This window comes from Lactuca saligna, chromosome 3, assembly GCF_052625555.1.
Source record: "Lactuca saligna cultivar CGN05327 chromosome 3, ASM5262555v1, whole genome shotgun sequence".
Classification (NCBI taxonomy): domain Eukaryota; kingdom Viridiplantae; phylum Streptophyta; class Magnoliopsida; order Asterales; family Asteraceae; genus Lactuca; species Lactuca saligna.
In genome coordinates, this window is record NC_136419.1 from 218,438,595 (window position 1) to 218,456,048 (window position 17,454).

Sequence of the window (17,454 nt, forward strand, 5' to 3'; positions counted from 1 at the left end):
TAAATAAGACAACCAAAATTTATTTTATTTATAAAAGGTGCGAAAAAACTTGTCCTTACAATGCAAATCAAATGAAAACTATGCTATTACATATTCCTAAGCAATCTATCATAACTCTAAAAGTAGCAGCTACAAAAATCCGATCATCGAACCATGCGATCGAAATCCATTTCTTTGCGATCAGACTCAACACGCTTCTTCATTTAAGTTTCCTTTATTTTCTTCGATCCTACAACACATTAAAATGCAATCTTTTCTTCGATCCTACAACACATTTCTTCGCTATCAGACTCAGAATCTCCACATACGTCTTGACTCTCCCATCTCTTAGATCTTTTAGGTAGACAGGACAGCTTCGTCTCCAATGCCCCTTCTCTTGGCAATAAAAGAAAATTGCAAGCATGATTTTCTAGGGCTTTTCTAAGCTATTTTGGTCACCAACCATGATTGCAAGCATGGTTAGGGGGTTGATGTTTCAGATGTAGGTCCTTAGAGGGGTTACAAGGCAGAAAGGAGTGGCTCTTGCACTCAAAGAAGGCCCCATGCATTGAAAGAGCCTGTTTCAGGACCTTTTGAGCTCAAAGTCCTATGCAAGCATGTAAAGGTTGTAACTTTACATGCTAGATCGATTGTATAAGCATAGATCTATCTTTTGATCAAGGGGTGTACATCAAAAATCTAAGATTTAGTAGGAGGATGTGACCGAATCGACGAGTCCATTCTTGGACTCGGCGAGTCCAAGGTTTCTGTCCCATATCAGTTGAGGGTCAAAAGGACCCCGTTGAGTGTGGAAAGGTTTTAGGGGGTCCCAGGGAGTGACCCAACGTTCTGGACTAAACCATTGTTCTGGAAATTCATGGGACTCGGCAAGTGCATGAGCAGACTCGGTGAGTCCAAGGCAGTATTCTTAGGGATGAAGATGAACTCGATGAGTTATTCATAAAACTCGGTGAGTCAAGGACAAGACCTGTGTATCAGTTGAAGTTGAACTCGACGAGCTGTTCTTACAACTCGGCGAGTCAGATGAAGATTCAATCGATGTTCAATTAGAAGGAAAACTCATTAAGTTATCGCCTAACTCGATGAGTAGAGACAGGTACAAGGACAAATGGAAGGATAGGGACTCGGCGAGTTGGCGAGCCAACTCGGCGAGTCAGGTCAACTGGAAGTTGACTTTGACTTTGACTTGGTCAGGGGTAAAATGGTCATTTTTACCCTAAGAACAGTTAGCAGTGTATGACTAAGTGGTTTGTGGGAATTATAGCCAGAGCATTTCCGGAGCAGTAGCGGCAGTAGTTAGAGGATTCCCGCGCAGTTCATTAGCTAGTACGAGGTGAGTTACCTTCCAGTAGCGGTGGGTCTACGGCCATAATGCCGACCCACCAGTAGGAGTTGTATGTTAGATGATTGTCTTTGTGATATCATCTAGGTTTGCTACTACCTGATAGGTTATATGCTGGCATGATATATTATATGTGATAGTAGTAGAGTTCGGTTGTTAGGACCGAAGGGTAGGTCAGGCACCTCAGATATGTCTGACATTATGCGATTATATGTTGTATGCTGGCATGATATGTTATATGTGATAGCGGTAGTAGGAGGGGAATAGTCCCCAAGTTCGGTTGTTAGGAAACCGAAGGGTAGTTCAGACACCCTATGTCACACCCCAAAACCGAGAACGGCGGAAACGTTCTGGGGCGGAGGACGTCATGTATAATATCAGCAACAATGTAAAGTAGTAAACAAGCAACAACATCATCCATTGCATTAATAAAATAACTATTATACAATTGTATTCTGTCAAATTTTGATAAACACTAAAGCATAAATCAAAATGAAAGATAAGTCTTGAACAAGCTCCATCTTCCTTTCTCCTTGCATCGGTACCTGTCTATGATGACCTGAGGATACAAGTAATTTTGAAAGCGAGTATCAGCTTTGAAGCTAGTGAGATCATAAGTATTTAGTGTCTTAATTTGTATGTAAGAATTTGTAAGTCTATGTATTGTAAGAATTTGAAAGTGTATATGAATTGTAAGTGTTTGAAAAAGTTTGAATCTCTCAGAAAAACCTAAATTTTCTATTAAAGTAGCCTTCTACCAAGGCTTAACTGTTTTGTATGCTCGTTTGATGTAAGAGTGTGTAATTTCCCAAGTGTAACTATCTTTTAACAAAATATATTTTGTACATTAAAGTTTAAGTGAGGTTATCACTAAAAATGTAATGGGTAAATCATTGTAGTACTGTAGTTTTGTATTATAGGAACTACTGCTGTACTAACTACCTTAAATCGGATTTATATTAAGGTATAATGTGATAATTGCACCATACTATCGACTGATAACAACGACATAAAGAACGGTCGTAATAACGGAATGACGTTTGGCACCCGCAGACCTACAGGTCCGGCTGTAGCTAGCAGAAAGGTGTAGGATTGTCAGTCCAGTATAGATCTATACGCAAACTCAGGCTCTCCCTCCAAGAGAATTCTGGCTACAACTCGGGCCATGACAATTAAGACATGCTCCGATACAGTGGATCACAATTGTTAACGTATTCATGTATATGTAATGAAATGATAGTTCTAGTATAGTTGTATATGTTATTCCTCTAGTATAGTTGTATATGTTCTCTGTCTAGTATAGTTGTATATGTTCTTTGTCTAGTATAGTTGTATATGTTCTCTTTCTAGTATAGTTGTGTATGTTTTCTTTCTAGTATAGTTGTATATGTTCTCTTTCTAGTATAGTTGTATATGTACTCGTAGTAATAAGTATTAACTCATGAATTAACTGACTCATTTATCTAGAAATTGTAGTAGTATGATCCTATGTTACCCCGATGGTAACTTACTGATGATGCACTGATAAGTATGAATATGGAAGTACTTTTATGTCTATATATGTATATTTGATATATAATTAATATTGAAACGACCTTCGGACGAATACCCAATATCCCACCAGACCACATCTCAAGGCGCGAAAAGGAAATAGGGTGGATAGCCTTCCTAAGTCTTTTAAACATTTCTTATATAACTATACATATAGAGGCATGCTATTTATAATATAAAAGCATAAATAAATTTTGTAAGACATTTGAAACATAAATATTATTTTAAGAAAAGATCGACTTGATGTCGATTTATAAAACAATTTGAAGGCATAAGTATGATAAAACAGTTTTGAGTATAAGGAAACATTTGATTGAAACACAGTTGTAAATAAGTTTGAAAGGTAATGTACCGAGTAGGATGTACAGTGTAATAAGTAGTTTAAAACATATAAAATGTTTATAAAAATCATTTGAAGTAAACTATTTGGTAAAATGGCTAATGAGTAGCCAAATCTTTTGAATGTTGTATATTAATCAAATGTGATTGATGTAATAAGTAGCATGATTCTACTTGTATCCCCCCCCCCCCATAAAACATTTAAAAAGAGTTTAAAACATTAGTTAAGGGGTATGAACTCACTTGATTGAAGTGGTCGATTTGAAGTAGTCGAGAGAAGAATCGAGCAGAACTTCGACAGGAAGTGTTGAAAACGCGGGAAAATCTCGGGAATCTCGGGAACACAAAACCTTCCTTCAGGATTTTAAGGTGAAAAACCGGGGCTTTGGGAGGGTCTCGGGGGCTTAAACGCAGAGTTTCGGCGCGAGAAAGAAAGGAACTGAGCAATGGAGCTCGGAACCCTTGAAATCTACTTATAGGGGCGTTTTTGGGGTGTGCCACGTCGTGGCAAGTGATGGCCACGTCGTGGGGAGTCAAAATTATCCTCTTCCATTGATTGGACGCCCTCAGTCACTTGCTGGGTCGCGACAAACTTGTGCCACGTCGTGGCAAGCCTGACAGCCTCGGATTTCGGACCTCGAACTTGTAAAATCCATAACTTTCGCGTACGAGCTCCGTTTTCGACGTTCTTTATATGAACGCGTAGCTAAAAACATGATCTACAACTCTTGTTTAGACTTCATTGGCAAATTCTGACTTTATTTTTAATTATTTATTTTTAAAGGGCCGGGACGCGATAATTCCGTTAAAAATCCATAACTTCTTTATCCGATATCCGTTTTCGTTAGACTTTTAATCGTTGCGCTACTAATGTTGAGACCTTAGATTCTCATTTAGTTTGTTTTGGTCAAAAGTATCTCGAGCTCTATTTCGAGTTTTTAGCTGTCTACTGCTATACCCGAATCTTGGAAAATCATAACTTTCTCATACGAAGTCAGATTTGGACATTCTTTTTATGTACGCTCACGATTTGAGGTTATCTATAAATTTCATTTAGATACTTAAGGCTAAAAACTATTGTATTGAAACTTCGCGTTTTTCGTTTAATCGGTGTTGCCGGTTTTGCCGAGAATCTTCGGTTGGTCATAACTTCTTCGTTATAACTCGGATTTTAGGGTTCTTTATATGTACGAAAACCTTGATACGATTCCTACTACTTTATTTAACCCAAATAAGATTTTAGGAAATTTATATTTTGACCTAAATTTGATTGGTTTTACATTACATTGTCTCGAAATATTGGGTTGTCACACCCTAGATATGTTTGATAGTATGTTTATGTTATGATATATGTGATAGCAGCAGTAGGGGTCGATTAGTCCTCGAGGGTCGGTTGTTAGGAACGACGGGTAGGTCAGCACCCCAGAATGGCTCGACATGGGTTGGTTAGCACCCCAAAATGGCTTGACATGGGTAGGTCAGCACCCCAAAATAGCTTGACACGAGTAGGTCGACACCCCAGAATGGTCGTACGGGTAGGTTGGCACCCCAGAATTGCCCGGCAGTATGTATGCTATGTGATTGTATGGTGTGTGGTACGATGGGGGAACTCACTAAGCTTCGTGCTTACAGTTTACAGTTTTGGTTTCAGGTACCTCTTCAGCGAAGGGGAAGGAGTTGGCACGGTAGCGGCACATCATACACACACTCTTTGTTTTCCATACTATGAGTTATTCTGGGATTTGTACTCTGACATTATTATGTTTTTACGATTTGGTTTTCAGATACGAGACATGCTTTTTTATTAAATGATATGAACGGTTGATATTTTGATACAAATGTTGTGAAAATCACTTAATTAAAAATGAAATTTTTGGTCGTGAAAATTGGGTCGTTACATGACATTTAGGGCATTTGTAGCCATGCATGCACGTAAAGTTTGCAACTTTACGTGAAATGCATGCCTTAGAAGCTTGGATATGTAATTTGGAGCTACTGCATGGCTTAAAAAGAGTCTGTATGGGTTATGGACTGAAGGAACTCGGCAAGTCGCAAGGACGACTCGGCGAGTCGTATGAAGATATGCCTGGACTCGACGAGTTGGATGAACAACTCGGTGCGTCCGATGAAGATTGCCTTAGGACTCAACGAGTGTATGAACAACTCGGCGAGTCGGTTAAGTTTTCCCCAAATTATGTATGCGTGTATAACCGTCGAGTTGCAAGGAGGAAAACTCAACGAGTGGCCTTAGAGTTCGATCGTAAACCAAAGGAACTCGATGAGTCACTCCGTGACTCGGGGAGTGGACAAGTACTTCAAGGAACTCGACGAGTAGTCGGGGCGACTCGACGAGTAGGGTCAACAAGGACTGTTGACCTTGACTGGGGACTTTGACTTGGATCAGGGTCTGATTAGTTGGTTCTTGGGATACCTTGAAAGGTTGGGAACTTATGGGTATAATTATATTATGGTAATAGGTGGTGGAGCTTTTGATAGTTTTCCGAGAGTTAGAGTTCATCTACCAAGTCGAGATCTGCAAGGTGAGTTATCCTTACTATATCCATAGGGTCTACGACACCAAGGCCGACCCTTAAGTTGTTATTGTTATGATGTGCTACATGTTGTTATGATCTGTTAGATCGGAATCAAGATAGACATTATATTATGCTCTTATGATCCGTAGGGATTGGTATGTTAGGGATCTGATAGGTCGATACTCTAGTTACAAGAGATTTCTATGATTGATGATCGGTGAGATGTACATATGTTTGATGTTTGTATATGCCAATATATGATAGTTATGCACACATGGTTATTTGCTTGTCAGTTGGGTTGAGGCGGTCCTGCTTTGTGCTGAAGGCCAACATACCCTATGAGCTGTCCGAGGAGACTGTAGGCCCACATAGTGGTCCAGTCATGCCGAAGGCTTGAGATAAGATCAGATAAACTGAAGACCCTGCAGGGAGGTCCAGTCAGGTCGATGGCCCAGTATGCATGTTATTGATTGTCTGTTACTGATATGGTATTATCAGCGTGATATTTGTATTTTGGGGGTAGCTCACTAAGCTCTCGAAGTTACAGTTTTCAGTTTATTGTTTTAGGTACTTCAGGAGATCATGGCAAGGCGAAGGTGTGACCGTACCGCTCCTCATCCTTTTGATCTAGTTATTGGGACACTCTGATGAATAATGATTTGAAAACATTTTTGTAAACAAATAATATTTGGTTTTATTTTTGTAATTCCCCATTTATGGTATGTGATTTAAATAAAGTAATTTTCAATTATTAAGGGGTACTCGACGAGTCAGTAGCCCGACTTGTCGAGTAGAGACGGGATTTACACGCGGTTTAAGTTGGCTACTCGACAAGTCCATATTATTGGACTCAGGGAGTCTTACAGTCGGGATAAAACCCTAATTTCAAGGGTTGCACCCTATTTAAACAACTTTATGCACCCAAAATCAGCCTCCATCACCCTCATAACATCCCTTAATAAACCCTAGCTTTCCTTTAAGCATTCTTGGAGTATTTCTCATCTTGTGAAGGATTTTGGTGCATTTTGGAGTTAGAAGAAGAAGAAAGGAGAGGGGTTTTCAAGAAGAGCAAAGAAGATCCAAGTTTCTTGTTTCATTCCAGTTCCCATTGAGGTATAAAGCTCGAATCTTTGCTTATTATCATGTAGATCTCCTTAAAAGCTTGCTAGTGTTGTTTTTGAGCCAGTTCTAGACTTTGATGTCAATTTAAGAGTAGTTAAGATGAATAGGCTTCAGATCTAAGCATTTCAGAACTCCTTAAGCTCAAGGTTGCCACCTTTATTGAGCTAAATTCCCTTTCCAAACCTAGATCTCCTCTTTTAGCTCATTATTGGGTATTTGAGTTTCTTATGACCATGCATGCACGTAAAGTTAGAAACTTTACGTGTGAAAGCAGTCCTAGGAACCCAGATCTATGAATTGGATGCATTGGAATCGAGTAAAATCGACTATATAGTAATGGCATGCTTAGTAATCGGCGAGTTGTTCTTCAGACTCGACGAGGCGAGTCGCGAGTCCCTAATTTTTCCCCGTTTGAGAGGTGGAATCAGTGAGTGGGAAATGGACTCGGTGAGTTAGAGCTCAGATCTAGAAATGGAGGGACTCGGTGAGTCTACGCCCTGACTCAGCGAGTCCAAGGCAATCTTCTTGCCTCAAAAACAGACTCGACAAGTTGTTCATACAACTCGATGAGTCGTAGACTAGACACATTCATAAGATGAAGGAGGACTCGACGAGTGTTCATACAACTCAGTGAGTCAGATGAAGATGGACTCGATGTTTGTATCGAAGAAGAACTCGTCGAGTCTTTGCAAAACTTGAGGAGTTGAAGCGAGTAAAGGATTAGAAAAGGTGTTAGGGACTCGACGAGTCCGGTCAACTGAAATTTGACTTTGACCAGGGGTAAAATAGTCATTTTACCATGAAAGCAGTTATTAGTATCTGATTTAGTGTTTATGGGATTGTAGCCGGGGAGTTCTGGAGCAGCAGTCAACCAATTTCCGAATTAGCATCTCAGCAGCCAGCATTACGAGGTGAGTTTCCTTCTAGTAGGAACGGGTCTACGACCACAATGGCGACCCGTTTAGTTAACAGTAGTTCCGAACTTTGGTCTGGTACAGTAGTTAGTGTGCTTGATATCTTTGTGATTCAAGCATGTCTTTATGTTATGTGTTCCAGACTTCGGTCCGATGCAGTATACAGTATATGTGTGACATCCCCAAAATCACGGCCAAAAAAGACCGATTTTCATTTATGCTTTTAAAATAAATTCAGAGTAAATCCTTTTGATTATAAAGAGTTGCGGAATTTGTTCCCAAAACAAAACATGATAAAATAATATTTATCAAAGCATTTCATCAAGAGATGCATTTTCATTATATAATTAAAACTCGGGGTGTCATGTTCCGATACAGACCATTAAGCATAAACAATAACATTACAAGTCATTCAACAAATATATACATATACAGACTTGTAAACAAAACAACTTGATGGTTCGTCCATCTTACGCCCTTGCGCCACTTCCTGTAATACAAATAAAACTGAGTGGGTCAGGCTTGGGAGCCTGGTGAGCATATAGGGTTTTCAACCCACAATAAATAAATTATATTTAATTTCACCAACCAATCACTATCCCGATTACCCATTCCCGTTATCCTCACTTTACGTCCCTAAAACAACATCTATCTCAAGGGACCTAATCTAGGATTTTCATCGGGACGGACATTACAGCCTACGGGTTTCCTCAACAATAGATATCCTAAGGCAACCATGAGGGGGATAGAGTACACCGGTGAACACATCGTTCACAACACCTACAGGTTATGAACCTGCTAGCGTTCCACGAGACTGTCTAGAAGGAGTCCGTGGTCGTTATCCATACTCCGCTGAATAACTAGGTCAACAACAACAACATCGAGGCCTCTCATCTGTTTATTACGCACCAACTATCTACCCATGTTCTACCCAACATATTAGTAGATAAAAATATCTATTTTTATACATAGTTTAAAACCTGTATAGCATTTTCATCGAATACATATTTCACATAACAGATGAGGCATACCCACATAACACGTATTTCATAGAAAACAATTCAGATCTATGAGATTGAAAAGAGTGAATATACATTCACGCACATAACAACAAAATTATACACATAACACGTATTTCGTATAAAATACTTCATAATTATGCGTTAGAAGAAATTAACTACACACTCACACGTATAAACGACAATAAATTAATACCCTCGAACCATACTTGTATTATTATTGCGTTTATGAAAGGTAGTATACACTCACTTGATCAGAAGATGATCGGACAACACTATGGCTTGCAGAAGTAGTAATCCTCAACAGATCTGGAAGATCTCTACGAAAATCGAACTTCTCGCGGGCAGAGCTTCGGCTCGGAAACCGCACTTCTCGGGATCTTCGGGATCTCGGGACTCGCTTCGGGACTCGGGAATATTACCGGGGCTTCGGGGTATTTCTAGCACGCAAAACGATGCAAAACGGGAGAGAGAAGAGAAGAAATGAACAAAACTTTCGGCTGCCTTCGGATCCTTTTTATAGAGGCTGGAAGCCCGAGTTACGCGGGGCATAATTCACGTACGCGGGGCGTACGCAACGTCATTGCATGCGTATGTGTTCGAGTGACGTCATTGCATGCGTAGCTGAGGCGGTTCACGGGTACGCTGGGCGTACTCCAAATTACGCGGGGCGTACGATATTAAGCCAACTTCAAACTTGCGTAACTTTTGCATACGAGCTCCGTTTTCGACGTTCTTTATATCCACGCGAAGGTGAGACTACGCTCTACAACTTTTGTTTAGACTCCGTTGGCTAATTTTGACTTTATTTTTTTATTATTTATTTTTAATAGGCCGGGACAGAAAATTTCGTTATAAATTCATAACTTCTTCGTTTGACGTCCGTTCTCGCCTAACTTTTTATCGATTTGATACTAACAACGAGATCTTCGATTCTCGTTTAGATCACTAAGGCTAAATATCGCTTTAACGTAAATTTCACTTTTTACGTTATTCAGCGTTGCTGGTTCTGTCGCGAAACTTCGACAGGTCATAACTTCCTCGTTATAACTCGGATTTCGGCATTCTTTATATCTTCGGAAACCTTGTTTCAACTACTACAACATTATCTAAAGATATCAAGTTTATTTTACACTTAAATTTTGACGCTTATTTTTATTCTTAATTAATCAAACCACATAATTAAGCAATTAAGCACAAAACACATAATACTCAAATAATACACTTATATTATTTCAAAACGGGTTACAAAGGTTAACCTAGACCATTACATTGCTAAAAATGGCAAGCCCGGAAATATAGGCGTTACAATTCTCTCCACCTTAGAATGATCCGCCCTCGGAATCACACATCAACAAACAAATGCGGATAGCGACTCAACATGTCACTCTCCGTCTCCCAGGTGAGATTCGGCCCATTCGTGTGTTTCCATCGGACAAGCACTAACTCGACCATCTTGTGTCGCAACTTCTTAGTCTTTCGGTCAACGATTGCCTCTGGTTCTTCAATCAACCTTTTGTTCTCATCAATTCTCAATTCGGAAATTGGAATTATATCGGGAACTTCTCCCGTGAACTTCCTCAAATAACACACATGAAAAGTGTTGTGAATTCCATTCAGTTCTTCGGGTAATTCGAGCTTGTAAGCTTGGTTCCCAATCCTCTGAAGAACTTTAAACGGTCCAATAAACCTTGGACTCAACTTTCCCCTTTTACCAAATATTATAAGTCCCTTGCACGGCGAGACTTTAAGCAAAACCGAATCTCCAACCTCAAAAGTCATCGGTCTTTGCTTTTTGTCAGCATAGCTCTTTTGACGATCTTGAGCTGCCAACATTCTTTCCCTAATTATTTTCAACTTTTCAGCAGTTTGATGAACCATCTCCGGTCCCATAAACTGCTTTTCCCCAGCCTCAAGCCAACAAGACGGCGTACGACACTTTTGTCCATACAAAGCTTGGTAGGGTGCCATCTTAATGCTCGAGTGAAAACTATTGTTATAGGAAAATTCTACCAAAGGTAAATGTTCATCCCAATTACCTAGGAATTCCAAGGTACATGCTCTCAGCATATCTTCAAGTGTTTGTATCGTTCTTTCACTCTGACCATCAATCTGCGGATGGTAAGCTGTACTTAAACATAACTTGGTACCTAATTCCTCTTGTAGACTTTTCCAAAATCGTGAGGTGAAACGGCTATCACGATCCGACACAATCGTTAGCGGAACACCGTGAAGTCTCACAATTTCCTTCACATAAGAATTCGCAAGCTTTTCCATAGACCATTTCTCCCTGGCTGCTATGAAATGCGCACTCTTAGTGAATCGATCAACGACCACCCAAATCATGTCGTGACCATTCTTTGTTCTGGGTAGTTTGGTGACAAAATCCATAGCAATGTCTTCCCACTTACCCATAGGCACATGTAAAGGTTCTAAACTCCCATACGGTTTCTAATGTTGTGTCTTGACTCTCGCACAAGTCACACACTTGGCCACATACTTTGCAACATCAAGCTTCATCGTCGGCCACCAGTAGTAGGGTTTCAGGTCCCTATACATTTTAGTGCTACCGGGATGAATCGAATACATGGTCTTGTGAGCTTCTTCCATCAGAAGATCTCTAATTCCTCCTGACTTAGGTACCCAAATACGATCTTGGAATACCTTCAGTCCATGACTGTTTGTACCAAACACCAACGTTTTACCCAAACGTTCCTCCTTTCGGTCATTTTTCTCAGAAGCTTCCTCTTGAGATTTCTTTATACTTTCCACAATGGTCGAGACAACTTCAATTCTCAACGCTCTTGGCCTTTTCCTTTCAAGATTGACTTTCCGACTGAGAGCATCAGCAACAACATTAACCTTACCGGGATGGTAAAGTATCTCACAATCGTAGTTCTTGAGTAATTCTAGCCAGCGTCGTTGCCTCATATTCAATTCCTTCTGATTAAAGAGATATTGGAGACTCTTATGATCAGTGAAAAGTTTGCACTTTGTGCCATAGAGGTAATGCCTCCATATTTTCAGAGCGAAAACTACTGCTGCCAACTCCAAATCATGAGTCGGGTAATTCTTTTCATGCTCCTTCAACTGTCGAGACGCATATGCTATCACCTTTTCTCTTTGGGTTAAAACACAACCCAATCCAACCCCAGACGCATCGCTATAAACAGCGAAGTCTTCAACTCCATCGGGTAGAGAAAGTATCGGTGCCTCGCATAGCTTCTTCTTTAGCTTCTCGAATGCTTCTTTATGCTTCTCACTCCAAGCATAAGTAGCTCCTTTGTGGGTCAAAGCTGTCGATGGAGTAGCAATCGAAGAAAAGCCTTGGATAAACCTTCGGTAATATCCGGCTAATCCTAAAAAGCTTCGAATCTCCGTGGGACTTTTCGGTTGTTCCCACTTCATCACAGCTTCGATCTTCGCTGGATCAACCATTATCCCTTCTTGGTTGACCACGTGACCCAAGAATTGGACTTCACGAATCCAAAAATCACATTTGGAGAACTTAGCATACAGCTTCTCCTTCTTCAAGACTTCTAACACTTCTCGCAAGTGTATGCCATGCTCCTCCTGGCTTTTTGAGTAAATCAGAATGTCGTCGATGAACACTATCACGGATTTATCAAGGAACGGATTACAAACCCTATTCATTAAATCCATGAATGCTGCCGGAGCATTGGTTAGTCCAAACGACATAACCAAGAACTCGTAGTGTCCATATCTAGTTCTGAACGCAGTCTTCTCTATATCCTGCTCTCTTACTTTCAGCTGATGATATCCTGACCTAAGATCGATCTTCGAGAAATAGCTCGAACCTTGCAATTGATCAAATAGGTCATCAATCCTTGGCAATGGATATCTATTCTTTATTGTTGCCTTGTTCAGCTCTCTGTAATCAATGCACATTCTCATACTTCCATCTTTCTTCTTCACGAATAACACCGGAGCTCCCCAGGGCGATGAACTAGGTCTAATGAAACCTTTGTCCAACAACTCCTGAAGTTGCATCATCAGCTCCTTCATCTCCGTCGGTGCTAATCGATAAGGTGCTTTTGCTATTGGCGTGGTTCCTGGTAACAAGTCTATTCTGAACTCTACTTGTCTATCAGGTGGTAATCCAGGAAGATCTTCAGGAAATACTTCCGGATAATCACACACCACTGGAATACTCTGCATCACCTTCTTTTCCTTCTTAGCATCAATCACGAATGCTAAATATGATGTACATCCTTTGGTCAAACATTTTCTGGCTTTCATTAGGGAAATGATTCCAGAATTCACTCGGCGTTTGTCCCCATACACCATAAATGATTCCTTCCCTGGTGGGTTTACCTTCACTATCTTCTTCTTGCATAATATCTCGGCATCATTGGCACTAAGCCAATCCATTCCCAACACGATGTCGAAACCATTAAGTTCGATAGACAATAATTCCTCGTGGAACTTATTCCCATTAAGGTCGATTAAGATGTTTTTCATACGATGGCTAACAGGTACAAACTTGCCACTAGCAACTTCGACTAATAAAGCATTATCTAGTCTATCAACAGGCAAGGCTAGTTTTCTACCAAATTCATGCGATATAAAGGAGTAGTTGGCTCCAGAATCAAATAAAATTTGGGCAGGCAATTTGTTTACGAGAAAGGTACCTGAAGCGACATCAGCTTCATCTTTAGCAGCTTCCAGTGTCATTTGGAATGCTCTCGCCTTTGGCTTTGGCGGAATGTTGGGTCTAGCTGCCTCCTTCTTCTTTGGGCAGTCCCTCGACATGTGTCCCTCCTCACCACAACCATAACAAACTTTCTTAGTGAGGGTACATTCATTGGCATAGTGACCTGGCTTTCCACACTTGTAGCATGTGGTCACTACCTCACACTTTCCATGATGCTTCTTCTTACATTTGTCGCACCATTTCGCTTCGCCCCCACTTCCCCTCGAACCAGACTTTGAGAAATTGTTTTTCTTATTGGACCCTGAAGTTCCATCGAACTTCCTCTTTTCGCCAACTTCTACCCTTTCCAGACCCTTCTCTTTCTGCTGGGCCTCCACATTCTTAGCTGCACGTACAGCCGTTTTCAGAGTAGTTGCCATCTTGACTGTCGGGCCAAAGTCGCCAGGCAGTCCATTAGCAAACCTCTCAATCTTGGAGAGTTCCGTTGGCACTAGGTACGGAAATAATTTCATTTTCTCAGTGAATGCCATAGCGTAGTCGTCTACGCTCATCCTCCCCTTCTTCAAGTTTTGGAACTCATTGTTAAGATCAATCAGATCTATCTCTGAACAATATTGCACCCTTAATTGTTCCAAAAACTCTTCCCTTGACATTTTCAGGGCTTTCCCTTGTGGCATAGTATCTGCCAACAACTTCCACCAACTTAATACTCCAGTCTTCAGTTGTCTGACTGCAAATACAGTCTTTTGTTTGTTGCTACAGTCGCAACTTTCAAATACCATCTCCATTTCGGAGATCCAATCCATTATTTCAACAGGCTTTGGGCTCCCAGAAAGACTTGGCGGTTTGGCGCCCAAGAAATTCTTGTACATTCGCCCATCGTTGTTGTTTCTCCTTTCCGGATTGTTCCTTCGTTCTTCTTGAGTCCCAACTTGACTCAAAATGCGACTATTGTTCCCTTCCTCCGACTGCTCGGGAATCAATTCAGGTTCCTCTATAGGTATGATAGGTTCGTTCCTATTGTTATGCAACATTTGTCGCATCTCCTCCCTTTGTTCGGCTAACATAGCCCGAATCATGGCTTGCACTCCAGCCATGGTGATCTGTTCTGGTGCTGCTGCTACAACAGGTATTTGCTCAATCACTGGCGGTTGATTCCTGTTTTCATCCGCGTTTCCAACGCCACTCCTTGTTCTCACCATTTTTGATCTACACACCGAATAAGGTGAAATTTAGATCTTCGATCATGATAGATTTCAAATCATCCTTATCACTCCGAAACGATTACATGCTAGTTCTAATATCGTATACATACGCTTAGAATCCTAAACACATAAACCTTCAGATCCGGTTGGCAACAAACCGTAGATCCGAACAAGTAATATCATATATGGCAACATATAACGTTTAGCACATAAAAGCATTTTAGGCAACGTTCCTAAAAGAAACTAGTGCTTGTGTCTAAAATCCAACAGACACACATCTTAAATTCCACTTAGCATTCTAAGTTTAAGTTTAGAAATCCTACAAATTCCTAGTTCGCTTAAACTAATGCTCTGATACCAACTGTGACATCCCCAAAATCACGGCCAGAAAAGACCGATTTTCATTTATGCTTTTAAAATAAATTCAGAGTAAATCCTTTTGATTTGAAAGAATTGCGGAATTTGTTCCCAAAACAAAACATGATAAAATAATATTTATCAAAGCATTTCATCAAGAGATGCATTTTCATTATATAATTAAAACTCGGGGTGTCATGTTCCGATATAGACCATTAAGCATAAACAATAACATTACAAGTCATTCAACAAATATATACATATACAGACTTGTAAACAAAACAACTTGAGGGTTCGTCCATCTTACGCCCTTGCGCCACTTCCTGTAATACAAATAAAACTGAGTGGGTCAGGCTTGGGAGCCTGGTGAGCATATAGGGTTTTCAACCCACAATAAATAAATTATATTTAATTTCACCAACCAATCACTATCCCGATTACCCATTCCCGTTATCCTCACTTTACGTCCCTAAAACAACATCTATCTCAAGGGACCTAATCTAGGATTTTCATCGGGACGGACATTACAGCCAAGGGGTTTCCTCAACAATAGATATCCTAAGGCAACCATGAGGGGGATAGAGTACACCGGTGAACACATCGTTCACAACACCTACAGGTTATGAACCTGCTAGCATTTCACGAGACTGTCTAGAAGGAGTCTGTGGTCGTTATCCATACTCCGCTGAATAACTAGGTCAACAACAACAACATCGAGGCCTCTCATTTGTTTATTATGCACCAACTATCTACCCATGTTCTACCCAACATATTAGTAGATAAAAATATATATTTTTATACATAGTTTAAAACCTGTATAACATTTTCATCCAATACATATTTCACATAACAGATGAGGCATACCCACATAACACGTATTTCATAGAAAACAATTCAGATCTATGAGATTGAAAAGAGTGAATATACATTCACGCACATAACAACAAAATTATACACATAACACGTATTTCGTATAAAATACTTCATAATTATGCGTTAGAAGAAATTAACTACACACTCACACGTATAAACGACAATAAACTTAATACCCTCGAACCATACTTGTATTATTATTGCGTTTATGAAAGGTAGTATACACTCACTTGATCAGAAGATGATCGGACAACACTATGGCTTGCAGAAGTAGTAATCCTCAACAGATCTGGAAGATCTCTACGAAAATCGAACTTCTCGCGGGCAGAGATTCGGCTCGGAAACTGCACTTCTCGGGATCTTCGGGATCTCGGGACTCGCTTCGGGACTCGGGAATATTACCGGGGCTTCAGGATATTTCTGGCACGCAAAACGATGCAAAACGGGAGAGAGAAGAGAAGAAATGAACAAAACTTTCGGCTGCCTTCGGATCCTTTTTATAGAGGCTGGAAGCCCGAGTTACGCGGGGCGTAATTCACGTACGCGGGGCGTACGCAACGTGATTGCATGCGTATGTGTTTGAGTGACGTCATTGCATGCGTAGCTGAGGCGGTTCACGGGTACGCTGGGCGTACTCCAAATTACGCGGGGCGTGCGCTATTAAGCCAACTTCAAACTTGCGTAACTTTTGCATACGAGCTCCGTTTTCAACGTTCTTTATATCCACGCGAAGGTGAGACTACGCTCTACAACTTTCATTTAGACTCCGTCGGCTAATTTTGACTTTATTTTTTTATTATTTATTTTTAATAGGCCGGGACAGAAAATTTCGTTATAAATTCATAACTTCTTCGTTTGACGTCCGTTCTCGCCTAACTTTTTATCGATTTGATACTAACAACGAGATCTTTGATTCTCGTTTAGATCACTAAGGCTAAATATCGCTTTAACGTAAATTTCACTTTTTACGTTATTCAGCGTTGCCGGTTCTGTCGCGAAACTTCGACAGGTCATAACTTCCTCGTTATAACTCGGATTTCGGCATTCTTTATATCTTCGGAAACCTTGTTTCAACTACTACAACATTATCTAAAGATATCAAGTTTATTTTACACTTAAATTTTGACGCTTATTTTTATTCTTAATTAATCAAACCACATAATTAAGCAATTAAGCACAAAACACATAATACTCAAATAATACACTTATATTATTTCAAAACGGGTTACAAAGGTTAACCTAGACCATTACATTGCTAAAAATGGCAAGCCCGGAAACACAGGCGTTACATTATGTGTTATGATTATGCTATGCTATGTTCAGTCAGTTTTCAGACTTCGGTCCGATGCAGTTTCCGGATTTCGGTCTGATGCAGAGGGCAATGCCCTAGTCAGTTTCCAGACTTCGGTCCGATGCAGAGGGCAAGGCCCTGGTCAGTTTTCGGACTTAGGTCCGATTTAGTTTCCGGACTTCGGTCCGATGTAGTTTCCAAACTTCGGTCCGATGCAGTTTCTGGATCTAGG